Source organism: Scyliorhinus torazame, chromosome 5 (assembly GCF_047496885.1).
Source record: "Scyliorhinus torazame isolate Kashiwa2021f chromosome 5, sScyTor2.1, whole genome shotgun sequence".
NCBI lineage: Eukaryota > Metazoa > Chordata > Chondrichthyes > Carcharhiniformes > Scyliorhinidae > Scyliorhinus > Scyliorhinus torazame.
Genome location: NC_092711.1, coordinates 163,169,683 through 163,197,591, shown reverse-complemented (window position 1 = coordinate 163,197,591; position 27,909 = coordinate 163,169,683). Strand labels below are relative to the sequence as shown.

Below are 27,909 nucleotides of genomic sequence, written 5' to 3'. Positions count from 1 at the left end.
GGTCCAGTTGACGAGTCAGACACCCAAGCAGCAAATCTCAGTGGATTCAAATATGGCCCATAAAATGTGGGCTGGTTTGTCACCCTGGGGTTTGGATTCCAGCATAGGAAAGAGGAAGAACGTATGTGATGAGGATTTACTGTTTCGCAGAAAGAAGTGCAGAAAACTTGTTCCATACAAACGAGAATTGTCTGTCCTTTATTTTTATTCGGTGTTGACAATGATGATGTTTATAAACTCTTTTTATGGGAAATTTGAAATCTACAGGTGTGAAATCGTCCAACCTGGAGAGACACAAGGACATCCACACCATAGACAAACCTTGGAAATGCGGGGCCTGTGGGAAGGCCTTCATATCTCCATCCCAACTGGAAACTCATCTGCGTAGTCACTCAGGGGAGAGACCTTTCACCTGCTCCATGTGTGGGAAACAATTTAATCGATTGTTCAACCTTCGCACACACCAGCGAATTCACACTGGAGAGCGGCCATTCATCTGCTCTGTGTGCATGAAGGGATTCAGCAGTTCATCACACCTGCTGAAACACAAGCGTGGTCACACTGGGGAAAGACCGTTCATCTGCTTCAAGTGTGGGAAGAGATTCACGCAGTCACAAAACCTAATGAGACACAGGCGAGTTCACAAATAACTTTTGGAAGTAGATTCAGCTGAACGGGTGATCTCAGTGTCAGTGACAAAGAAATCAATGAGCTCCTTGCACTTGTTCGAAGTCAGGAGAGAGATTTAAGAAGATGATCATGAAGAACAGAATCTGGGTTGTCCTTGCTTCCAGGAACAATCCAGAAATAGTGACCAGTTTAGGCAGAGGAGAGCAGGGCCAGGTAGAGCTGGATGTGTTGCTGCTGCCTCTGGTAATCAACAGTTCAACCAGTTGATAAGACTGCGCCAAGTGAAAAGGGAATTGGTAAGAGTGAGAAAATGGGCAGCAAATGATCTCAAGTTTACAGATGATAAAAGTTGGGATGCTGGTCAGGAGTGTGTTGGAATCATCAAGTTTAAAGATAACAGTTGCATAGATGTTGGTTTCAGAGCAAACACACTGAGGTGAGGGCTAGGTCAGGTAATATTATTGAGCTAGATATAAACAGTCTTAGTGATGGTGCAAATATGTAGTCAAAAGCTCATCTGGTCAAATATGACATTGAAATCTGCATTAGTCGCACACAGTGCGTGTATCACCTACAAGATGCACTGCAGCAACTCATCAGGCTCTTTAGACAGTACTTTTCAACCCTTGACCACCTCATACGACAAGAACAGTAGACACATGAGAACATCATCACCTGCAGGTTCCCCTCCAAGCCACACAACATCCTGACTTGGAACTATGTCACTGTTCCTTCACTGTTGTTGGGTGAAAATCCTGGAACTCCCACCCTGGCTATGCTGTGACTCAACCTACACATCATGTATTACAGCGGTTTGAGAAGACAACTCACTACCATCTTCTCGAGGGCAATTTGGAGTGGGCAATGATTTCTCCCAGCAATATCCACTCCCTGTGAAAGGATAAAATAAACACAGTTTCCAGCGAGGTGGATGGTGGCTAGAGAATGGAGTTTGTAGCAGGGCCATAAGACAATGGCTTCACTATTTATTTTTAAAAATAAATTTCGAGTTCCCAATTATTATTTTCCAATTTAGCGTGGCCAATCCACCCACGCTGCACATCTTTGGGTTGTGGGGACGACACCCACGCAGACACTGGGAGAATGTGCAAACTCAATGACTTCGCTATTTCCAATGTTTAATTGGAGGAAATGTCTGCTCACCCAATTCTGGATGTCAGACAAGTCAGGACGATGTGTGAATTGGAGGTGGTGGTTTTCATATACACCTCTTACTTTGCGGAAGTTGGGGGTTTGAGATTCTGTCAAAGTTATTGTTCAAGTTAGACCATAAGACATAGGAGCGGAAGTAAGGCCATTCAGCCCATCGAGTCCACTCCACCATTCAATCATGGATGAAGTTGTAGTTGTATAAAATCTGTCTCTTTCACTTCTTGTCTCTCCACTTCTATTTGTCCCCTTCTGCTCCCAAAGTGTCCAGAGTCTAGTGTCGGCCCTCTGACCCAGGTGACCGGCCGCCATCTTGGTAGAAACAAAGTAGAAACTTGGTAGAAGTGGCGCATGTGTGGCCATTTTGGTGAAGGAACCGGAAGTGGAGGCTTCAGGGTCCCAGTGACCAGGAGAAAAATCATTCTGAACCCTGGACCAGCTCTACCCTCCCATCCAATAATTTTAATATTCAAACATATTTTTCAGTTGACATTTTTGAAATACTCTCGTACTGCCCACTGCAAAACCTTCATTGAACTACCTGTATCACAATGGCAGTTGAGCAAAACTCAGTGAGTTCCAGGATCTGCCTGAAAATGCAGCGGTATGATTCACTAATTAATTTTAAAAGAGAGGTGGATAGTTACCTGAGTATGAGAAGGTGCATGGCGAGGGACATGAAATGGGAATGACGGACTGAACAAGTCCGTTCTTTCTAAAATTCAGCACAGGAAAGATGGGCTGAACAACCCCCATCGCCCCCTCTTGTGCAATGCACCTCTACGATTCTCGGAACCTGAATGGAACCAAAATAAAATTTGAAATCGTTATTGGTCATTTTACTAAATGTAAAGAGTACACTGTCCATCAAGAGCCACTTAAGAGCAGAATAAACAGGAGCAGTTGGAGGACATAGAGCCTGCTCCACTTTTTCTCCATGTCGCCATTTTCCTTCTTTCCCTCTGTATCCAATAATCTCTTGAATTCAGTCTTGAATATACTCAGCGACTGAGCATCCACAGCCTTCAAGGATGTCGAATTCCAATTGACAAACTTGAATGAAGAAACACCTCATCTTATTCACATATCGCCACTAACATCTCAAGATGTTTTACCGGAGGATAGGCAGGCAGGGATTCCTACAAATAGTTGTTTGCGGTTCATTGCAGTTCCTTGACAAGGTATCGGCTTTATTCTGACTGTTGTGAAGACTGAGCTACCTTTGCTGGTACGCCTGCTTTCCAGAGATGATCAGACAAGAGTAATGCTGCTGGGCTCAACGCTTTTTCATCAACAATGATTCGGCCTCTGCAGGAAATTGAGAGAAGAGGCAGCATCGCTCTTGGGCCACACAGGATAGTACTGGTTAGATTCAATGTCTTTATCCAGAGGGTGTGGAACTTGCTGTCACAGGGACTGGTTGAGGAAAACAGCATGAATGCACTTAGCAAGTTGCAGACACAAGAGAGAAAGGAATAGAAAGACCTCCAGACAGAGAGAAGTGATAGGCTCATGGGGAATATATACACTGACACTGGGTACAGTGACCTGTTTTTGTGCTGTCCATTGAGTTTCATTCTACTTTGATTCTTTTTACAGGGTATGGAATGGAAAAACTTACAGGCAGCAAACTCAAGATTTGAGAGCCTTTTGATTTGTCAGGATATGAATATCATCGGCCCCTGAATGTGGAAGGAGAAATGTTTGTCTTCTATCTGTGGGAAGTTCAGTGTGACTGGAAAAAGCACCGAGACACATACATATGCAAGTGAATGTGTTCCAGTGAGCTGACTGTGAAACGAGCCTCAACCAGTTACACAGCCTGAAAAAACATCCCATCATTCACAGCAGAGAGAAACTGTACACGATGTTCTGTGTGTGAATGAGGCTCCAATCTGGACAGACACAAGGTCATCGGCACCATGGAGAAACCGTGGAAATGTGGAGGTTGTGGAAAGGGGTTCAAATCTCCATCCCTGCCGGAAGCTCATCAACGCAGTCACACTGGTGAGGGACCATTCACCTGCTCCCTGTGTGGAAAGGGATTTACTCAGTCAGCACACCTTATGAAACATCAACTTGTGCACAGTAATAAGAGATCTTTTAAATGTTCTGACTGTGAGAAGAGCTTCAAAAGTGAAATGGATCAGCTGAGACACCAGCGAGTTCACACCGGAAAGAGGCCATTCACCTGCTCCGAGTGTGGGAAGGGATTCACTCAGTCAGCCAAGCTGCTCACACACCAGCAAGTTCACCCTGGGGAGAGGCTGTTCCCTTGCTCTGTGTGTGGCGAAAGATTTAATCATTTATCTAACCTGCAGAGACACCAGAGAGTTCACACTGGAGAGAGGTCGTTCACCTGCTCTGAGTGTGGGAAGAGATTCCTTCACTTCTGGAACCTTGCTACACATCAACTTGTTCACAGTGATCAGAAACCTTTTAAATGTTCTGACTGTGAAAAGAGCTATAAAACTACATCTGATCTGCTGAAACACCAACGCACTCACACTGGGGAGAGGCCGTTCATCTGCTCTGTGCGTGGGAAGAGATTCACTTGGTCATCCCACATGCTGAGACACCAGAGACTTCACGAGTGACTGCAGGGGTTGGATTCTGCTGTTATTGCTGCTGTTAATCACATCCAGGACTGAACCATGTTCATTCTGACAGCTGGAGTTTGTTTCTGTTGATAATAATCCCTGATACCAGTTGGAGTTTAATATTTTGATATTTGTCAAATAAATTAATGTTTCAGACACACACTTTGTTGGGTCCTTAATTTCTCCAGGATAAGAGGCAACTAATTTGTGTCCTGTCGCAGACTGCTCCATTTTTTGGACTTTTCTCCTTTCTAACTCTATATTATTTCAATTCTCATACCTTATTACTTCCTTGGGTTTGAGGGTGAGACCCACACAGACACAAAATACTGTGTTTTCTGTATTGGACAATTACATTAAAATCTGGAACACGTGTAGATATGGATTGGTGTCTCCATATCATGCGTATAAAGTATTGATGTTCTCTAGTTATGCTCTTCCCCACATTCTCTCCATATCCTCTCTCACAAAACCTTCCATTATTTTAAACATTTCTATTAGGTTATCCCCTCCGCCTTCATTTCTAAGGACAGAGGAGACCCAGCCTGTCAATCCTTTCCTGATATTTTATATGTACCTACACATTTCTGGTTTCACAATTATAAATCTTCTTTGCACCCTCTTCAGTGCCTTGGTATCATTTTATAATATCGTGACCAGAACAGCATGCAGTGATCGGTGAGATACTTGATCCAAGAGTCACAGATAACCCCAAAAATGGGACCAAGCTAATGTGCGATTTTACGCTGGTTTATTAAGAAACAACAGTTTAAAAATGATGCATAATGGACACACAAAACATCATACAGCCTGAGAATGATTTCCCAGTCCCAGAGGACAGACGGATGATGCAGAATGAGTACTGGTCTCCATTACTAGTGGCTGCAGTCTCCTCTGGATGGTTCACTGCTGTGAGCCAGTGTGGGTGTTGGGTGAAGCCAGTATGGATCTTTTTAGAAATCTCTTCCTGTTTTAACCTTTACACAGACAAATGGTTTGCGGATGGATCCTGAGATCCAATCATATCAGGGTTAGAAATGTCAATTTAAGAGCCTGTGTTAGAGACCAGTCCTGGGCAGAAAGAACAGGCCTGTCCCGTGTTTGTCACCCAGCAAACTGCTGTGGAAGATTTCGTTTCGTTGAAAGGAAGTGAGCCATTCCTATAATATTCAATAAATGCTTCATATTTTATCATTTATTTCTTAACAAATCTTCCTGTCTTTGTATATCAGAGACACAAGTATTTGAAATCAGTTAGGAGGTGACTCCCATATCTCCCGTTCTCAAACACCCTGTTTTGAAAGATAAGAAATGGGATAAAGCCAAAAGGCAAATTGTCACCATGCTGTCAGTGGAAAGGGTTAACTTCTCTGTTTGTTTGCAAAGGGATTGGAGCAAACATTTCTAACTGTGCCCAATTGTGCTGACTTTAGGTGACTTTTCTTTTCAGATCAAAGATGAACCAAACACCATTTTAAACTTTGTTTTCCAATTCTTTTGGGAAGGGGGTTTCAGCTTTGCCCAATTGTGACTGTTTCCCCCATTCTCCTTGAGGCACCTTTCCAAATCACAGGAATAAACCTGAAGAAAAATAAAGCAAGAACATTAGCTTTCACAGGTAAGCTTCAACCTTCTTAAAGAGGGTGGAGCTTCCCACAGTTTGTGAGTTCTGAAATATTACTTCAAGATCCAAGGAATAAGCCCACAAATTGGCCAGGAGAAATAACAAACCTGAGGATTGGGAGCAGGTTAGAATTCAGCAAAGGAGGACCAAGAGATTGATTAGGAAGGGGAAAATAGCGTACGAGAGTAAGCTGGCGTGGAAGATAAAAAACTGACTGCAAAAGTTTCTATAGATCCGTGATGAGAAAGAGATTGGTGAAGACAAATGGCTGAGCAACTCAATACATACTTTGCTTCTGTCTTCTCAAAGAACGACATAAATAACATACCAGAAATGTTGGGGAATGTAGGGTTCAGAGAGGTGAGGAACTTAAGGAAATCAGAGTAGAGAAATGGTGTTGGGGAAATTGATGAGATTGAAGGTCGATAAATCTCTGGGGCCTGATAATCTACATACCAGACTACTCAAGAAATAGTGGATGCATTGGTGGTCATCTTCCAAGATTGTACAGATTCTGGAACAGTTCCTACAGATTAGAGGGTGGCTAATGTAACCCCACTCTTTAAAAAGGGAGGTAGAAAGTAAACAGAATTATAGACCAATCAACGTGATGACGGCAGTGGGGAAAATTCTAAAGTCCATGATCAAAGGTTTTAAAGCGAAGTACTTAGGAAACAGTGACAGAATTGGACAGAATCAACATGGATTTATGAAAGGGAAATCATGCTTGACAAATCTATTGGAATTCTTCAAGGATGTAACTAGTAGTCGATGAGGGGAAGCCAGTGGATGTGGTTTATTTGGACTTTCAGAAGGCTTTCAACAAAGTTCCACATCAGAGATTAGCATGTGAAGTTGAAACGCATGGGTTTGGGGATAGTGTATTGAGATGGATAGAAAATTGGTTGGCAGGCAGGAAATAAAGAGTAGGAATAAACGAGTAGGAATAAACAAGTATTTTTCCGAATGGATCGGTACTAGGACCTCAGCTATTCACAATATATATTCATGATTTAGATGAGGGATGTCTTGTTGCAATTTTACAGGGCCTTGGTGAGGCCACACCTGGGGTATTGTCTGCAGCTTTGGTCTCCTTATCTGAGGAAGGATATTCTTGCTATAGAGGGAGTGCAGTGAAGGTTTACCAGACTGATTCCTGGGATGGTGGGACTGACGTATGAGGAGAGATTCAGCCAGTTAGGATTATGTTCGCTGGAGTTCAGAAGAATGAGAGGGATCTTATGGAAACCTATAAACTTGACAGGACTAGACTGGGTAAATGTGGGAAGGATATTCCCGATGGTGGGGGAGTCCAGCACCATGTGTGATAGTCGAAGGATATGGGTAGACCACTTAGGACAGAGACGAGGAGAAATTTCTTCACCCAGAGGGTGGTCAGCCTGGGGAATTCACTACCACAGAAAGAGTTGAGGACAAAACATTGTCTGCTTTCAAGAAGCAGTTAGGTACAGCTCTTCGGGCAAAAGGGATCAAAGGATGTGGAGGGAAAGTGGGGAACAGGTTACTGAGTTGGATGATCAGCCATGATCATAATGAATGATGGAGCAAGCTCGAAGGGCCGAATGGCCTCCTCCTGCTTCTATTTTATATGTTTCTATGTAAGGCTGAAGTTTGTCTTGAGGGAATCAAACATTTTGGTGCCTTTTCCAATTGTACAATTAAATTGTGATTCACATTGAAAGGTTCACTTTCACTCAGTAATGATAACGTTTCACTTTTCTCAGCATAGACATTTTAGATTAAATACCAATTGTTCACTTCTCTTGTAGCTGGTATGTGGAGAAGATCATGTTCACTGCAGACCTGTCAGCAGAGAAAGCGCACTGTGCTTTGATGCACGAGGGATGTCTGGAGACCCTGTGGGGGACAAGATGGCGGCGCCCCTGGTGCGCACATTGCGGGGTCGGGACAAGATGGCGGCGCCCATGGTGCGCACATCGCGGGATCGGGACAAGATGGCGGCACCCACAGGGCGCACATGGACGAAGGGGGACAAGATGGCGGCGCCCATTGGTCGCACATGGACCCGGGAGGAGAAGATTGTGGCTCCCATTGTGCGTCTGGCGTGGGGTAGGGGGCAATAGCGGGCGCGATCGCAACGACTGTGCTGGCCTGGCTCCCAGCCGCTAAGTGGCCCTTTTTACTGCAGGCTTTACAAACTGCAGTGCGGGCCGGGCAGTGTTGGTGGGGGTGCTTCTGCTGACCGCAGAAGTAGCAGCGGGGACCCCCGGGGTGCGCGGATCGGCGTGCGGCGTATTGGGAAGGCAGGGCCCCAGCTGAGGAGGTCATCAGCGGGGTCCAGGAGGGGTAGGAAAGAGTAGAAGGGTGGGCAGCGCGGCGGGAGGGGTACAATTATACGTTACGGGATGCGACCGTCATGGAGAGCGCCAAAGTTTTTGTCTCCGCCAGTTCGAGCGTGGCCCCTTCCAGTAATTGTTCTCGGATGCGGTCCGCGCAATCCCCGTCACGAAGGCATCATGCATGAGGAGATTTGCGTGTTCGGCGGTCGTAACGGCCTGACAGTCACAGTCCCGGACGAGTGGATTTAGGGCCCGCCAGAAGTCTTTGATGGACTCACCATGTAGTTGCGAGCGGGTGGCGAGTACATGCCTGGCGAAGAGCGTGTTCGCCTTCTGCGCGTAGTGTTCCTTAAGGAGTTCCATTGCTTTTGTGTAATTCGTGGCGTCTTGGATCAACGGGAACACGCTGGAGCTCAGTCTGGAGTACAGGACGTTTATCTTCTGAGCCTCCGTTGGCTCGGGGTCCGCAGCCTTGATGTAGGCCTCAAAACATGCTAGCCAGTGAGTAAAGTCTCTTCTGGCGTCGGGCGAGTGCGGATCTAGCTGCAGGCGATCGGGCTTAATTCTGATATCCATTCTGTGGAAAATCTGACCGTAATAAATTGATGCATGATCAATTGCACAAAGACTAAAGTTGGGTAGAACTGTGGCTTTATTACAGTCAGATGCATGGCCTCCTGCTGCAGCTGGCGAAATGGCAGGGCACTGGAGGTCATGCATATTTATACAGTTCTCCGTGGGCGGAGCCAGCCGGCAGGAGCTACCGGCGAACCTGTAGTGCAGGTCCTACCTTACATCTCCTATTACAGTGGTTCACCACATACTTCTGGATATATCAGTCTGCAAGTAGATGGATCTTTTAGACATGACCCTAGTGAAGGACCTCCCAGTGATGCTAAGGAGTGAGATGTCCCTGTAGTTGTTGGAATCTCCTCTGTCACTGCTGATTTTATATGTTGTGATGATTTTGCATCACACGTATGGAATGGTTCCTGTCACCCATCAGAGACGTCGGAGGTCATGAAGGTGCGACAGTCGAAGGGACTTTCCGTGTGTAAGCAGATCAGCTGGAATCCCATCCTTGCCGGGTGCCTTTCTGCTTGCTCAGCAATCAATGGCCTCTTCCAGCTCAAGTGGTGAGGGTTCCTTCTCCAACTCAACATGGAAGCTGCAATAGAGGCAATCAGAGTCTGGGAGATGTCCAGCTCACAGTCGTGATCAACCCAGCAGGACATCTGTTTACTTCTGTTGGTAAGAACTTCACCAGCTGCCAATTTCAGTCGCACAACTTTAGTGATGGTCGGACAAAGATCCCTCTTGACCCCATCAGTCGTAGATTTCCATTGTCACAGGCAGCTTGGAATTATTGACAGAGGCTGGTCCAATGTTTATTTGCACAGGATCTCCCTGATATTTACACAACTGTCTTGGCTACGTTCAAGTAATGCAGTGTTCTAGCTGTTGGGTTTATGCTGCACATCAGGTCGACTTTGCTTTTTGCTTCAATGACAGATGTCATCTCGGCCGAGTGAGTCTGAACCAGTCTTTGTTGTGGGTTCCACCTTTACCAAATGTTGCTGCTGCTGTGTCAGAAATGATTCAACTCAGCGACTTCCAAACTTCATCAGTATACATGTTGATGTTAAGATTTCTATGTACGTTTTTACAGTACCTGTATAATATTTCACTGTTTGTTTCGCTTCCTTCACAATTTAATATCATAATGGACAGAACACTGAAGAAGTCAGTAAGAATTGTCAGCAAGGATTAATCTGCAGTTTGTAATTGGAGATGTTAATCAGTGGAACCTTTTAGACACTGATTAGGGACATTGCAGCCCCAAAAATCAGTGACATTTTCAGAATATTAAACTGCAGCCAGTTATAGAGATTGTTAACATCAGCAGAATCAAACCAGATATTGTCAGACTATCAATCCTGGATGCGATTAGCAGCAGCAAAACAGCAGATTCCAATCCCTGCAGTCATTTGTGAACTCGCTGGTGTCTCAGCAGGTGTTGTGACTGAGTGAATCCCGCTCCACACAAGGAGCAAGAGAACCGTCTCCCCCCGGTGTGATCCCACTGATGTGTCAGCAATTGGGATGCCCAAGGAAATCCCATCCCACACACGGAGCAGGTGAACGGCTTCTCCCCAGTGTGAGTGTGTTGGTGCTCACTGAGGTCAGTTGACTGACTAAAAGTCTCTCCACAGGTGATGCACCTGAATGGTTCCTCGTTTGTGTGCATTTGGTGGTGTGTCTGGAGGGTGAATACCTGAGTGAATCCCTTCCCACACACAAAGCAAATGAATGGTTTCTGACTCGTGTAAATTGGCTGGTGTTCAGTGAGGATGGATAAAGACTTGAATTTCTCTTCACAGGTTGTGCAGCTGAATGGTTTCTTCTCAGCGTGAACTCGCTGGTGCAAGCAAAGGGCAGATGACTGAGTGAATCTCCTCTCACACACAGAACAGCTGAACGGCCTTTCCCCAGTGTGGACGCGTCGATGGATTTCCAGCCGGGGTGAAGAATTGAATCCTTCACCACAGTCCTCACATTTCCACGGTTTCTCCATGGTGCCAGTTTCCTCATATCTCTCCAGCTTGGACGGTCCGTTGAAGCTTTGTCCACATACACAGAACACCTGTATGGTTTCTCCCTGCTGCGAATCGTGTGATTTTTTTACATGCTGTTTTACTGGTTAAAGCTCTTTGTACAGTCAATGTACTGGAACACTCTCATTCCAGTGTGTGTCCTGATGCTTTTCCAGTCACAATGATGTTTGAAATGGTGTCACACAGGCAGAACACACAAACATTGCTCCTTCCAAATTCAATGACTAATGATATTCTGGCCGTGGCGACTCGGTGACTCTGTCAGATCATGCTGTGATATTCAGTTTGAGCTTCCTGTCTGTAAATCCACCCATTCTAGTGCCCTGGAAAAGAAGTTTACAAAACGTTATACAGAGAGAAATCCTGAACATACAATACTATTTTCTATACAACATATTTTCCTCATTTGTACCTGCAAAACAGTAAATCCTACTCCCATACACTCTCTTGCTCACTGTGCTGAATGCAAATCCCAGGGTGTTTAATAGTCCCATATGTTACAGAAATGTATCTGAGTCCACTGTCCCAGTCTGCATGCTGCCTGGATGCTGGCTGTACTATAAATTGGATCTTTATCAATGCACAAAACCATGTTCCTTACCGCTTCTATGTTCCAACAGCTCTGGCAAACACCACCCTTAATTTTCACCATGAGAGTTGGTCAGCCCGTCAAACCCAGCACAGCACCGTCACAATTATTTTCCTTACAGTTTACCTCCTGCCTCCACTCTGGCTGGGTTCAGTTCTCAAGCCTCTTTGCAAAGTGAGAATAAAATCAATTAATCACTCATTTTCTGTCCTGGTCACTGGGACCCTGATGCCCGCTCACTTGGGCAGACAAGAAGTAAACAAGCCCCGGGAGCTGCAAACTCGGGACCTGCAGGTTCCTATTGGGGGTTTGGGGCCTCCAGCGGGTGTTTGTAAATCCTCCCCGCCCACCTCCCAGGGTTTCCTTCCTTTCCAGAGATCAGAATCCTCATTGATTTGAGTCCAAAGTGACAGCTCTTATTTACTGTCCCCCTCCTCTGGTGTGAACCATCCTCCAGTCGCTGAAGTAGGAGGGTTAACCTGGGCCTGTTCCCGGCAGCTGCAAACCAGGGAGCTGACAATGATTCTGAAGGGTTTGCAGATCCTCCCACCCACCACCTGACGCTGACTCCGCTTCTCCGGGACAAAGGAGTCCCTTCCCGAGGCCTACACTGGAATTGCGCATGCTCCAAACTCCGTTCCCGCGCCTGCGCACTGATGTCGAACTATAGCAGCCACATTGCGCATGCACTGCATCACAATGCCAGGTTGACTGACGGCAGCCCCCGACCAATAGAAAGAGGGGACGGACCTGGATGACTCAACGGGAGCAGCTGGTCCTCCAACCAGTCGGAGTGCGTGAGGGGCGGGGATCAGCTGGAATCTCCCACATTGGCTGGAGCTCTGCATCATTTTGAGCTGATTTGTCTCAAACTCCAGGAGAAAACTGGACCTTCCTGTTTGTGGCTTTAAACAGATGAAACCCTGTGGATCTGGAGCAAATATTTCAATGTTTGTTCCTCAAATGTGGAAATCTGAAACTGTGTCCACACAATTCAGGGGCTGACTTCAAAATAAAGCTGGGTAGACAGGGAATGACTACAGTACCATAATGTACTGGACAATCTCAGCAGGTCTGACAGCATCTGTGGAGAGAAAAGGGAGCAAATATTTTGTCTGGATGACTCTTTGTCAAAGCCATCCAGACTTGAAACATTAGCTCCCTTTCTCTCCACAGATGCTGTCAGACCTGCTGAGATTGTTGAGTTTTTACTGATTTTGTTTCAGATTCCAGCATCTGCAGTAACTTGCTTTTATCTGAATGTTTACAGTATCTTGTTTTTGGGTCACTGTGTATCAGTTTTCTCCCTCTTACCATTACCTGTTTAAATGTGAAGAAGGAGCTTTTAAAGAATGAGAAACAGTAACTGACACCCTATTCAAAATAAAACTAAACTTGCTGTTTGTCTTTACCAAGGAGATAGATGCTACCCAGGCCATGGAGACAGACTAGCAAACTTTGTCCCTAGATGGGTTCAAAATTGATAAGGTGGAAGTGTTAAAGTAAGAATATAAATTACAGGGCAGCTGGCAATAATTTCCCAGTCTTTGCTGAAGGTGCCAGAGCACTGGAGAATTACAAATCTTATGCATTTGTTCAAAAAGGATAGCCCCAGCAATTACAGATCAGTTAGTTGAACATCATTGGTGGGCAAGCTTCAAGAATCAATTATTCCAGATTGAATTAAATGCCACATGGAAAATATGGACTGATTTGCAAGAACCAGTATGGAGTTCTAAAGGGGAAATCGTGTTTAACTGACTTGCTGGATTTTTTAAGGAGGTAACAGAAAGGGTTGACGAGGGTAATGCCGTTGATGTAGTGTACATTGACTTTCAGTGCGCATTCAATGCAATGCAACACAACAGATTTGTGGGAAGAATTATAGCTCATGGAATAAAAGAGACAGTGGTACGGTGGACACAAAAAGTGACAGAATAATAGGAAGCAGAGAATAACAGTCAATGGATATTTTTCAGGCTGGAGGGAGGTTTGTAGTGGTGTCCCCCAGGGGTCAGTATTTGGACCCTTGCTTTTCCTGGTGCATATTAATAATCTAGATCGTGGTTGCAGGGGACAATTTCAAAGTTTGCAGATGACACAAAACTTAGAAGCGGATCTGAATCCATGTTCACCCATTGCTCAGCAGTCAATGGCTTTTCCCAGCTCAAGTGATGAGTGTTCCTTGTCCAACTCAACCATGAGAGGAAGCTGTAGGAGAGTCAGGCAGAGACTGACAGTTCGTCTGTCGGAGCATAGCTGACAGTCATATTAAACCCAGAAGGACATCTGTTTACATCTGTCAGGATGTCACTATCTGCCAATTTGAGGGAAACAAGTTTGGTGATGGTCAGACACAGAGCCCACTTCCTCCCATCACACACAGCACATAGATTTCCTTTATCACAGGCAGTTTAAAATTATTGATGTCGACTGATCCACTGTTTATTTGCACAGTCTCTCTGTCTGGGGGGGTGAGGGGGGGTGTGGGGGGTGGGTGGGGGGTGGGGGGGGGGTGTGGGGTGGGGGGATGGGGTGGGGGGGGTTGGGGTGGGGGGGTGGGGGTGGGGGGAGCTGGAGAGTGAGGTTGTTTTGGCGATCTATGGTAGGATTATGGCAGAGAACAAGGAGTCCATGAAAAGGATTAAGACCAAGTGGGAGGAAGGGTTTGGGATGGTGTTGGAGGGAGGACTATGGTGTGAGGTGCTGCAGAGGGTTAACGTCTCAACCTCGTGTGCGAGGCTGGGGGTGATTCAATTGAAAGTTGTGCACAGGGTGCACTTAATGAAGGTGAGGATGAGATGGTTGTTCAAGGAGGTGGGAGGATAGCTGTGAGCAGTGTGGGAGGGGTTCAGCCAATCAAGTCCATATGTTCTGGTCCTGCCCAAAGTTGGAGAAATTTTGGGGGTCAGTGTTCAGCACCATGTCTAAAGTTCTGCATGAGCATTTGGAGCCGGGTCCCTTCGTGACCGTATTTGGGGTGTCAGACCTGCCGGAGCTGCAGATGGGTGAGTGGGCAGATGTTTTAGCCTTCGCCTTGTTGATTGCCTGCAGGCAGGATCTGTTGAGGTGGAGACCAACTTGCTCCCCTCCCGCTGCACCGGTGCCTCGACGTGGCTGGAGGATCCAATGGAGTTCTTGTTCTTGTATTTAGAGAAGGTGAAATTTGCTCTGAGAGGGGCAGATGAGGGGTTCCACCAGAGATGGGTTTTATTTGTGTTATATTTTGGGGATCTGGTGGCCTTCGAAGAGTAGGGGGGCAGTTTGTGGTTGGGGAGAGAGGTGTTGAGGTTTGGGTTTGTTTGTTTGTGTGTTGTACAAATGTTAAAATGTTGAAAACTTGAATAAAAATATTTGTTTTAAAAACAAACTTCACTTCAAAATCTGACAACGTTACTCAATTCATTGAATATCAACGGCTTTTAAATCCAGAAGGAGAAATGTTTGATTGTTCCTTGTGCTTCAAAATGTTTTAAACATCAGTGTGACTGGAAAAGCACAGAGACACACACCCGAGTGAGAGTGTTCCAGTTCACTGACTGTGGAAAGAGCCTGAAACAGCATTGCACCATTCACAGCGGGCAGAGACCATACACGTATCCTGTGTGAGCCTTCAACTGATTGTCTAACCTGGAGGGACAGCAGGAAACACCCGCACGATGGAGAAACAATGGAAATGCACCAGTGCGTTCACACTGGGGAGAGACCGTTTAGCTGCTCTCACTGCACAAAGAAGTTTAGAAGGTCATCCACACTGCGGAGACACCAGCAAGGTTTAGTTGTCCGTCTACAGTGGAAACTCATTGACACATTCACACTCAGGGTGTGACCATTCTGCTGCTCTGTGTGGGAAAGGTATTCAGTGTTCCATTCAACCTGTGGACATACCAGCAAGTTCATACTGACGAGAGGCCGTTTGCCTGCTCTGACTGTGGGAAGAGATTCAATACTTCATCCCACCTAATAATAAAAATCTTTATTAGTGTCACAAGTAGGCTTACGTTATCAGTGCAATTAAGTTACTGTGAAAATCCCCGAATCGCCACTCTACGGCACCTGTTCGGGTATAGTGAGGGGCAATTCAGAATGTCGAATTCACATAACAAGCACGTCTTTCTGCACTTTTGAGAGGAAACTGGAGTGCCTGGAGGAAACCCACGCAGACATGGGGAGAACGTGCAGACTCTGCACAGACAGTGACTCAAGCCGGGAATCAAACCCGGGTCCTTGGCACGAGCCAGCTGACTGGAGAGGACAGGAGCTCCCAGTGTGGTCAATGAATACATTGTGGGAACTGCCCATTTAAAGAGGCTGCCTTGACTCGCTGGTCTGAGAATCCACCCCTTCCCCCTCTGTGTAACGCTGGCTGAGAATAGAGATCGGGGCTGCTCAATGTACTGAAAGCCATTTGCTTCTGTTCTCTGTCTAAAATCAAATTGGAAGGAAAGGGAGACAACTGAAACGGGGAAAGGGGAATTCCAGACATTATTGACATCACTATACATATTGCAGACACACATTTATTCATCTTTGATCACAGAATCTCACCACACAGGTCATTCGGCCCATCGTGCCTGTGCTGGCTCTTTGAAAGAAGTACTCAATTAGTCCCACTATCCTCCCTTTCCCCATGAACCCTGAAAACTAGTCCCTTTCTAATATTTATCCAACTCCTGGTGTTGAATCTGCTTCCACCAGCCTGTCAGATAGTGCATTCCAGATCACAGCACCTCACTGTGTACAGATTCATCGTCCTCATTTCCCCTCTGGCTTTTTTGTGAATAACCTTAAATCTTGTCCTCTGGTTAACAATCCTTTTGTCAGTGGAAACAGTTTCTCTTTATGTACTCTATGCAAACCATTCATGATTTTGTCTGAACTCAGATATTAGAAAGATCCTGAACAGTCCCATTATTCTGCTCCATGGAACAATTTACATCAATGGTTAAATCCAATAAAATTAACCCAGTGACAATCATGACCAATTGTCTGATTACAACAGGTCTTATTCAAGATGAGGTCATGTTAATTCAAGAGGTAAAAGTGGGATTTGTGAGTGATCCTGGGTTTTGTAAGTTGGACTCTAGTCGTGGAGACACTGAGTGCTCCTGGGCAGGAATTTAGGAAAACACTGTTGGTTCAGGAACCTGAAGAAGATTCACACTTCTACCAGAACAGGTCACCCAATTTTGGTGGTGAACGTCACTTGTGTACTTCATCAGTATACTGCTTTAAAAAAATAAACATTGACATTTCAGAGTCCTCTCTTGCCTGATTGTTAAGCCTCTTTCGAATTGAAGCATTTTAGAGGGTCAGTTTGGAGCTGAGTAAATAAGGCACCTTCAACCAAATTAAACCAAATCTAAATATTAATTATATACCCTTTAAAACAGAGATAGGGTCTCCAGGATGTGCAAGAAAGATTAACAAGGATGATATCAGAACTGAGAATGTTTAAGTTTCAGGAGATATTGAACAGGTTGGGGATATTTCCCCTGGGGAAGAGAAGGTTGAAGACTGACCTGATAGAGACTTTAATGGGTGTGATAGGATTGACATCATCAGGGTGGCATAGTGGTCAGCACTGCTGCCACACGGTGCTGAGGACCCGGGTTCACTCCCGGCCCTGGGTCACTGTCCATGTGGAGTTTGCACATACTCGCCGTGTCTGCGTGGGTCTCACCCCCACAACCCAAAAAGATGTGTAGGTTAGGTGGATTGGCCATGCTAAATTGCCCCTTAATTGGAAAAAAATAATTAGGTACTCGAAATCTATATTAAAAAATGTTTTTTTTTAAAGTCATCGCTGTGATTACAGAATAGAAATTCACAACTGACAATTCTAGTTGTTACGGAAAATCCTTCTTCCTCTCAAACTATAAATATTTGACCCCCACCCATGCTCTCCTCATTATTGATTTTGACACTAATTTATCCTTCTGTCCTCCTGCTTTCCCCCAAGTCTCCTCCCGTGAAGATGCTGACTCTCGGATTCAGTTTCACACTCACCTATTGCCCTCCCCAGGTGCTGAGGGCGAACGTCACAATCAATCCCCGTGACGACTAACATGTACTTTGTGTCAGGGTGAGGTCACTGCCCCTCCTCCACTTTTCACCCCAGTCCCAGGAGTTTGGACAGTGTCGGCCGCAGCTCCCACAATCCCCCGCGCTAGGGAAACCGCTCTATTCACCGCACGGGCGGGTGATCAGGTACTGCGCATGTCCAAGGCTGAGGGGAAGCTGCGCATGTGTGGAGGAAAGCCCGCCCCTGGCCTTCCTGCTGAGGTATTGATCAATGGGAAACTGGGAGGACCGGAAGGACTTTGGTCCTCCAGCCAATCAGAAGGCAGACGTTGTGTTAATGAAGATTGACCATGACACAGACTGAAACCTCTTCCTGTCTCCAACATCTGTGAGTAAAACACTTTCCTTTCTCCCCTTTTCCATTTCTTTTCTCATTCTCACCTTCAATTGGTCACTTGCAGCAACTGAAGGGAAAGGAAGTGAATCCGGGGAGGGTGCAGACTCTGGAAAGCTTGGCCCAGGTCTCTCTCTCTTAAAGACATTGACATCCTTTGCTCCCTCAGCTTGACACATCTATTTGTTTGGCTAAAAGGGTGGTTTCTTTCCTAATGTTCACAATTAAAAGGGTTGGTTTCCCCAGAGTTCTCCCTGTGTCTATGCGGGTTTCCTGCAAGTGCTCCGGTTTCCTCCCACAAGTCCCGAAAGACGTACTGTCTGGTAATTTGGACATTTTGAATTTTCCCTCTGTGTACCGGAACAGCACGGTAGCATAGTGGTTGGCACAATTGCTTCACAGCTCCAGGGTCCCAGGTTCGATTCCCGGCTTGGGTCACTGTCTGTGCGGAGTCTGCACGTTCTCCCCGTGTATGCATGGGTTTCCCCTGGGTGCTCCGGTTTCCTCCCACAATCCAAAGATGTGCAAGTTAGGTGGATTGGTAATGCTAAATTGTCCTTAGTGTCCAAAATTTCCCTTAGTGATGGGTGGGGTCACTGGGTTATGGGAATAGGGTGGAGGTATAGCCTTGGGTAGGGTGCTCTTTCCAAGATCCGGTGCAGACGCGATGGGCCGAATGGCCTCCTTCTGCACTGTAAATTCGAGAACAGGCGCCGGAATGTGGCGACTCGGGGCTTTTCACAATAATTTCATTGCAGTGTTAATGTAAGCCTACTTGTGACAATAAAGATTATTATTATTATTGGAGATGGCTAAAATTTAAAGGAACAGTAAATACATGTCGGACAGAGATATGTCGAGTGTTTTTACATGGTACAGATTAGATATATTATGAAAATAAATTACTGTGGATGCTGGAATCGTAAACAAAAACAGAAAATACTGGACAATCTCAGAAGGTCTGACAGCATCTGTGGAGAGAAAAGGGAACTAATGTTTCGAGTCTGGATGACTCTTTGTGACAGTTAGAGAGAACTGGAAATGGGGTCAGATTTGTACTGTAGTGGGGGAGGGGTGGAATGGAGCGGTGGGGGTGGAATGGAGCGGTGGGGGTGGAATAGAGCGGTGGGGCTGGATAAGGACCAGCAATAGGTGGAGATATAGACAAAGATGTCGAGAACAGAAGATAAAAGGAATGCAAATGGTGGTAATTAAGGCTAAGTAGGGTGCTGATAGTGGTACATAAAAAGGTTAGAATGTGTGAATGGCAGAATAAAGGTGAGCAGTGTGCAAAGGGCAACTTGAAATAATTCGAATGGGGGGAGGGGAGGAGAATAATGGGGAGGGAAAAAACGATCAATGGAAGAAATTAAAACAAAAATAAATTGATAGATAAAAATGGGGTAAAGGTGGTGGAGAGTCTGAGGTTGTTGAACTCAATGTTAAGTCCGGAAGGGTGGAACATGCCTAATCGGAAGATGAGGTGCTGTTCCTCCAGTTTGCGCTGGGCTTCACCTCAACATTGCAGCAGGCCAAGGACGGACATGAGGACTGAGAGCAGGGCGGTGAGTTGAAATGGCAAACGACAGGAAGGTCTGAGAACTGCTTGCGGATGGACCGGAGGTGTTCTGCAAAGTCTGGAAAAATATATTCATTTTGCTTCGGTTTGCACCCCTCTATCACCTCCACATGGTCTATCTCCGACACTTCCCTTTCCTTCCTTGACCTTTCTATTTCAATTTCTGAGATAGACAGTCCACTAATATCCACCACAAACCTACCGACTCCCACAGCTTCGCCGACTACAGCACTTCACATCCCACATCCTGTAAGGACTTCATCTCATTCTCTCAGTTCCTTCACCTCCGTCGCATTTGTTCCGATGATGCCACTTTCCAAAACGGTGCTGCTGACATGTCTTCATTCTTCCTGAACCGTGGCTTCCCACCCACTGTGGTCGACGGGGCTCTCAACCGTGACCGACCCATCTCCCACACCTCTGCCCTCCCCCTCACTCCTCTCTCCCAGAACCAGGGAGTGAAGGTATCGAGAGATATGGGGGATAGTTTTGGAAAATGATGCTGAGGTAGATCGGCCAATGCTCTCATTGAATGGTTGAGCAGGTTCAAATGGCCGACTGCAGCTCCGATTTGTTGTGGTCCCTGTGTCCAGGCCAGGAAGCAGTGAGCATGGATCTGTCAATCAGCCTGAATCAGCACCTTCAGGAGAATTGGGAGGGTGAATATTAGGTACAGCAGAGTGAGAATGGATGGAGAATGTGTGGGACGGAGATTTACAGATGTTGCGGAATGCAAGAGAAAAGAAAGTTCCAGAGAAACTAGAATAGTTTGTTCTGAATTTCTATCCTGCACTGACAGTGATGTCTTTTGTAAATTGTTTTAACAGGAGATTCAAAGAGGACAAATTACAGACAGAAATCTAATACATGTCGTCTGGATCTGACAGTCCCTCAATTCCTTGGGACCTGAATATCATTGGCCTTCGAATCTAAAGGAGAAATGTTTGCCTCATCTGTCAACTTGAAAAGATTTTAAACACCATTGTGACTGGAAAAGCACCGAGACACACACACCCGAGTGAGAGTGTTCCAGAGCACTGACTGTGGAAAGAGCCTTAACCAGTTACACAGCCTGAAAAAACATCGCACCATTCACAGCGGGGAGAGACTGTACACGTGTTCTGTGTATGGACGAAGCCTCAACTGATTGGCCGAACTGGACAGACATGAGACGACCCAAAACATGGAGAAACCATGGAAATGTGAGGACTGTGGGAAGGGATTCATAGCACCGTCTGTGCTAGAAATTCATCGACGCAGTCACACTGGTGAGAGGCCGTTCACCTGCTCTCAGTGTGGAAAAGGTTTCACTCTATTATCTGACCTGCAGAGACACCAGCGAGTTCACACTGGAGAGAGGCCGTTCACCTGCTCTCAGTGCGGGAAGGGATACACTCAATTATCTGACCTGCAGAAACATCAGCGAGTTCACACTGGGGAGAGGCCGTTTACCTGCTCTCAGTGTGGGAAGGGATACACTCAGTTATCCCACCTGCGGAGCCACCAGTGGGTTCACACTGGGGAGAGGCCGTTCACCTGCTCTCAGTGTGGGAAGGGATTCACTCAATTATCTGACCTGCAGAAACATCAGCGAGTTCACACTGGGGAGAGGCCGTTCACCTGCTCGCAGTGTGGGAAGGGATGCACTCAGTTATCCCACCTGCAGGCACACCAGCGAGTTCACACTGGGGAGAGGCCATTCACCTGCTCTCAGTGTGAGAAGAGATTCTCTCGGTTATCCACCCTGCAGCGCCATCAGCGAGTTCACACTGGGGAGAGGCCATTCATCTGCTCTCATTGTGGGGAGGGATTCACTTGGTTATCCAGCCTGCGGACACACCAGCGAGTTCACACTGGGGAGAGTCCGTTCACCTGCTCTGAGTAGGTGAGATATTCAGTGATCCATCCCAACTATGGAGACACCGCCAAGTTCTCAATGGGGCGAGGCCGTTCTTCTGCTCTCAGTGTGGGAGAGACTTTGTGTTTCATCGCACATGCTCACACACCAAGTTCACAATTGATTACAGGGGTTGGATTCCGCTGGTCTGCTCTCAATCGCATCCAGGACTGCATTTTGTTAATTGTGTCAGTTGATCAATAGGGATGGGCGGAGGGTTTCTTCCTGCTGGACTGGTTTGTCTCACAAAATTGCCTCCAGTCGGCTGATGATCATTGAGCCATGTTGTGAATTCCTGGCTTCAACTTTCACGAGGATCACAGAGCGAAATAGTGTTTGGTGGTGTAGCCATCTGGGATGGCCACTTACAAAGAAACATGGACATTTGCAAAGCCTCAAGGGAAATATGGCCAATGTAAGATTCAGGCAGGCTCAGAGCCTAAATGTATATTTGTAAGCAGAAGCAGACGGGATCGAAACCGCCAGCCGATTTGCATGCTAATGACCCATTTCCCTAAGATAAAGGAACTGGTACTCAGGTATCCAATACAATTCCAGACATTTCGGTGCCACTCCCTTTACTCGGGAAGCATAAACTCAGGACCCGCCCAGCCATCAAAGCACCCGCTCCTTTATTGGCTCAAATCGAAGGCAGTGATCGAGGACTGCCGAATTATTGGGTCCAAACTGGAGGACCGCCCAAAAGAGTGCGAACCCCCCCCCCCCCCCCAAGGATAAAGAGAGACACTGCCATGTGTTCGGTCTCTTTTGGACCTGGCGCTCCGGCAACGTCGGACTCCATCTGTAGCACCACGACCAGAAGCAAGTTCAAGTTCAACGCTCGCTACCATGCGGATGAGCCGAGCTGAACCACAGTTACTTCTCCAGACCCAGCAGATCCAGATTCGAGCAAAGACCACTGTTCCTCTGACCTAAGCCGGATGCCTGAAGTTAAGTACAGGTTGTCATAGTGATAGGTGTAATTTAGCTCGTAGTGTTTATGTTGCATGCGTAAGTTAATCTTGTGTGTAAATAAAGTATTATTGATCTTGAACTAACTAACTGGTTGTTTGGGTCTTTGATCGATATCCGATTGAACCTTGTGGCGGTATCATTTGATACCTGGTGACTCTGAAAGCATATCCTATTCATATCTAGATTAAGAAGGGCAACCTTATTAGCTGCCATATTTATAGCAAGTAAATATAGCAACAGTGGTTGGAAGATATTTAGTTCCCATTTCTGTTTGGATCCCCCTAAAGCATGCCACCTTGCCATGGAGATGGGCAATGGAGGGTACATGGATCTTTTGTTTAATTTATCTCGGTGTTTCTCGCAGAAGAAAATTATCAAGCTATGGGGCAGGTTGTCTGACATGGACTGAGAAACAACATTAAATGGTGTGATGGGAGACAGGCAATAACTAATATTACAGGGGATTGGTTAGCTCAGTTGGCTGGATGGCTGGTTTGTGATACTGAGCGACACCAACAGCGTGGGTTCTACTCCATACCAGCTGAGGTCATCCAAGAAGGCCCTGCCTCCTCAACATTGCCCCTCGTCTGAGGTGTGGTGACCCTCAGATTAAATCACCACCAGTCAGCTCTCTCTCTCTTTCTCACAAAGGGGGATGCTCTTACGAAATTCTGACAGTGGTACCAGCCAGTAACAAGGTTAAGATAAGGGAGTTATGTATACTCAAGACCCAAGGACGGTCGATGAGGGGGTCTGGAAGGCATCATGAGTTCATGAGTAACCCCCTAGCTGTCCATGAGCTGATCACTCAGTTCCCTGCTGCCCAGTAACCACTTTCATTGGATCTACCAGTCAATGTGTGCAACCTACAATCATTGTGATTGGATCGTGTCCGGCTGAGTTGGGCTGACTAACTATTTGAAATTGTATAAAAAATGATGATTCCCTTTGTTCAGTCGAGAGGTATCTGCCTTTGCCCAGAGAATTACTCCCCGCCGGCGTTACAACAATAAACTGTGATGTTTGAAGCAGACCTGAATGTCGAGGGATTCTTTTGGATTCATTCATGCGAACAGAAGCATAACCTACTTTTGTATTCAATTCCCCCACAATAAACAATAACATTCTAATAGCTTTCCTAATTACTTGCTGTACCTGTATACTCGCCTTTTGTGATTCATGCTCTTGGACACCCAGATCCCTCTGAATCTCAGAGCTCTGCAATCTCTAACCATTCAGATAATAAGCTTTTTTATTCTTTCTGCCAACATGGACAATTTCACATTTTCCCACAATGTTCTCCATTTCCCAGATCTTTTCCCACTCACTTTCCATCCTAAGTGGCTTCCCCCTTATTTTGAAATTGTGTCCACTGGTTCCAGACTCCCCAACCAGGGGAAACATCTCACCTGCATCTCGCCTGTCTATTCCTTTATGGATTTTGTAGGTTTCATTGTGATCACTTCTCATTATTTGACACTAGAGAACACAGGCCAGGTTTCCCCAATCTCTCCTCAAAGGGCAGTCCTGCCATCCCCGGAACAAGTCTGGTGAACCTTTGTTGCCCTTTCCCTCTGGCGACCAGGGCAGTAAAACTGCACACAGTCCTCCAGCTGCGGTCTGACCAATGTTCTATACAACAGGTACATTCTGGACAGTCTCACGGCTTTGTGTTTATTTTATCCTGGATAGTATGGGGGAAGCAGTGGCCTAGTGGTATTGCCGCTGGACGAGTAATCCAGAGACCCAGGTATTATTCTGGGGTTCGAATCCCACCAGGACAGATGGTGAAATTTGAATTCAATAAAAATTTGGAATTCAAAGTTTAATGATGACCATGAAACTATTATCAATTGTTGTAAAAACCCATCTGTTTACTAATGTCCTTTAGTGAAGGAAATCTGCCATCCTTACCCGGTCTGGCCCACATGTGACTCCAGAGCCACACAGATGTGGTTGACTTTTAACTGTCCCCCACTGTAATGACCTAGCAAGCCACTCAGTTCAAGGGCAATTATGATTGGGGAACAAATGCTGACCCAGCCAGTGATGCCTACATCCCAAGAATTTTTTAAAATCATACTTCTACAGGTAGATCTAAAATAAATACATTTGTCTCTGTTCCATTGAGTCTACAGCACAGGGCCAGGCCAGTCGGCTCAATTGGTCTCTGTTAGTATTTATGTTCCACATGAGCCTCCACTCACCCCTCTTCATCTCCCCCATCAGCATATCCTTCTATTCCTTTCTCCCTTGTCAAGATACAGGAGTATTCATGTTGTTCACCTCAACCACTCGCTGTGGTAGCGAGTTCCACATTCTCACCACTCGCTGGGTAAAGAGGTTTCAGTTGAAATCCCTATTGGATTATTGAACCCCTGAAAATGGATTGAAAATGCGCGCAGCATTTGACAGAGTTTGGATGAATTGTCAGCGCAGATGGGGCAGCACGGTGGCGCAGTGGTTAGCAGTGCTGCCTCACGGCGCTGAGGTCCCAGGTTCGATCCTGGCTCTGGGTCACTGACATGTGGAGTTTGCGCATTCTCCCCGTGTTTGCATGGGTTTCACCCCCACAATTGAAAGATGTGCAGGCTAGGTGGATTGGCCACGCTAAATTGCTCCTTAATTGGACAAAATGAATTGGGTACTCTAAATTATAAAAAAAGAATTGTCAGCACAGAGAGAGATAAATGTGTGTCCCGATAGACATTACAGAGACTTGTTTGAAAGGTGACCAAGGCTGAATCTAAATGTTGAAGGGTATTTGACATATTGGAATGCATGAAGCTCGGAAAAGATGATGGGATTGCTCCTGTTCATTAAGGATTACATTAGTTCAGTACTGAGAGATCAACTTAGCCTGAAGGTTCAGGGTGTGGAATCAGCTTTGCTCGAGATAAGAAATAATAAGTTACAAGGTCTCATGTGAGTAGTTAATGGGCCTCCTAACAGTAGTTACATTGTAGCTAGAGTGTACAGGAAGTATTAAATAAGGCTTGTAATTAATGTACCACAATAATCATGGGTGACTTTAATCGAATATAGATTGGGAGAGTCAGATAGGCAGAGATAGCCTGGAACATCGGTTAATAAAGATTTTTGGGGAGAATTTCTTGGAGCAGTTCCTTCTGGAGCCAACCAGGGAGCAGTTAATCCAAGACCTCCGTGTGCAGTGAGACAGGCTTAATCAATAAATATGTGGTGATGGAGCATCTATGTAACAGTGATCATAATACTGCACATTCTCCCCGTGTCTGCATGGGTTTCGTCCGGGTGCTCCGGTTTCCTCCCACAAGTCCTGAAAGACGTGCTGGTAGGTAATTTGGACATTCTGAATTCTCCCTCTGTGTACCTGAACAGGCGGTGGAATATGGCGACTAGGGGCTTTTCACAGTAACTTCATTGCAGTGTTAATGCAAGCCTACTTGTGACAATAAAGATTATTATGTAAGTCAATGTTTATTCATTTTAATAGTTTTGTTTTAGTTATGTTCAGTTATCGCAGAATCAAAGTGTATGAATCAATTCACTCAATACGGTATCTCACTCTGAGTCTCTGTATTCAGGTGCACTCGTCCTTGACAAGTGACTTGTGCCATATTGTCTTCGGCCAAAGTAGGTTTAATTTTATGGTTTTACCACAAGACTAATGATGAATGAGAATCTCTGTTATTGCAGGATTTGACTAAACAGCTGGCTTGTAATGCAGAACAAGACCAGCAGCGCGGGGTCAATTCCCGTACCGGCCTCCCCGAACAGGTGCCGGAATGTGGCGACTAGGGGCTTTTCACAGTAACTTCATTGAAGCCTACTTGTGACAATAAGCGATTATTATTATTATTACTACGTGTCGATGCTAGAGAAATGCTGTCTTAAATTGTATTTGCTTTTTAACTTATTGCAAAATAGTGACTTTCCTTCAAATTGTACAACAGATTTTCTGCATTATTGTGGTTTTATCAGTTCCTGTAATGGTGTTGTAGTTATGTCTTTTCTGTGACTTTTATTTCTTGTGAACATGTAATTTATGAACAGAAAATGATATTTTGTAACGTGTATCTTGCTGCTCGAACTTTAGCACACCGATCACCTTCACAAATTTATTTTGTGTTCAGTAGGAATTGCTGTATTAGTTTAAGTTTGTGTATCTTGTGCACTTTCAGTTATTTGTATTTAAGTAACTTGCTTCAGTCATTGACAATCACGAAGAAGTTACACATGACACCTGAAGATGTATCATCTCGGCACAGTGGCACAATGGCTAGCACAACCTCTTCACAGCACCAGGGACCCGGGTTCAATTCTGGCCTTGCGTCAATGTCTGTGTGGAGTTTGCACGTTGTCCCTGTGTCTGCGTGGGTTTCTTCTGGGTGCTCCAGTTTCCTCCAACAGTCCAAAGATGTGCAGGTTAGGTGGGGTTATGGGGATAAGGTGGGGGAGTGGGCCTAGATGAGGTGCTCTTTCAGAGGGCCGGTGCAGACTTGGTGGGCTGAATGGCCTCTTTCTGCACTCTAGAGATTCAGTGGTGCTATGGTATCAGTTAGGACGATGAGCCTGACGAATATTAATCATGAGAAAGTGACACCACAATGAGAAAGTGACATCACACATCAGCAAGGTGACCGATATCCTTCAGAGACCAATCAGACATTGATCGTACCCCATTTAACCAATCAGGGACTGATCATGGGCTGCTTGGGCCAATCAGAACCACAGGATACTACCAGCCATGCGTAGAGGTAGGTACTAGAAAGGGTTAATGAGCTACAATTTTCTGGAGCTCGGTGCACAACACAACATGAAGCAAGAGGATAGACTTCAGCCAATAGAACAAGAGACAGCTCCACAGTCACCTGGAAGCTGAGAGCTGGTGATCCAGAGTGAACGGACTGATCCACAGCCTTTGTTAATTATTGTGATTTTGTACTTATTACAATTAACTTAATAAATTCTGTGACAACATTCTTGTACCCGGAATGGTCTGTAACTAGTCAGGAGCTGCAGGTAACTTTCACAACACAGTCTGACGTGTAATTGATTTGAGTGTTACAATTGAGATTGGATCCAAACCCGGATCTTACAATAGGATCAAATTTCACATTCCTGCACTAAGTGATGGCTTTTGTAAACTCCTTTTACAAGATATTAGAAGGGGAGGAGTTACAGACAGAAATTTCACACCAAACATCATATCAAGATGTGACAGAGTCACTCGATTCATGGGAGCTGAATATCATCGACCTTTGAATTTAAAATGAGAAATGTTTGTCTGTTCTTCTGCTGAAAGAGATTTTTAAACATCACTCAGTGTACAGACACTGAGCCAGGCTCATCCGAGTGAGGCATCACTAAAAAAATCCATTTTATATTTTGCAGCTCACTCAAAGATGGAAATTTCAACACACATTTCTCCATCTTGTATTTTTTAATGTTTTGTTCACCCGTTAAATATCCTCGACTTCTGGACGTTTCATTACAGAACTCAGCTCGA

General features: G+C 45.6%; 1 long non-coding RNA gene across 3 annotated transcripts; it reads right to left on the bottom strand.

Moving 5' to 3' along the window:
- Positions 1 to 5,134: 5,134 nt before the first annotated feature.
- Positions 5,135 to 12,119, bottom strand: LOC140420364 (uncharacterized). Of its 3 annotated transcripts, none has more exons than XR_011946314.1 (2): positions 11,676 to 12,119; positions 5,135 to 11,283 (listed from the first exon to the last, which is right to left on the bottom strand). It is a non-coding gene; the product is annotated as an uncharacterized lncRNA (long non-coding RNA). The 3 variants fall into 3 exon arrangements; XR_011946313.1 differs by lacking the exon at positions 11,676 to 12,119 and adding an exon at positions 11,562 to 11,667; XR_011946315.1 differs by lacking the exon at positions 11,676 to 12,119 and adding an exon at positions 11,373 to 11,553.
- Between the last annotated feature and the right edge of the window lie 15,790 nt (positions 12,120 to 27,909).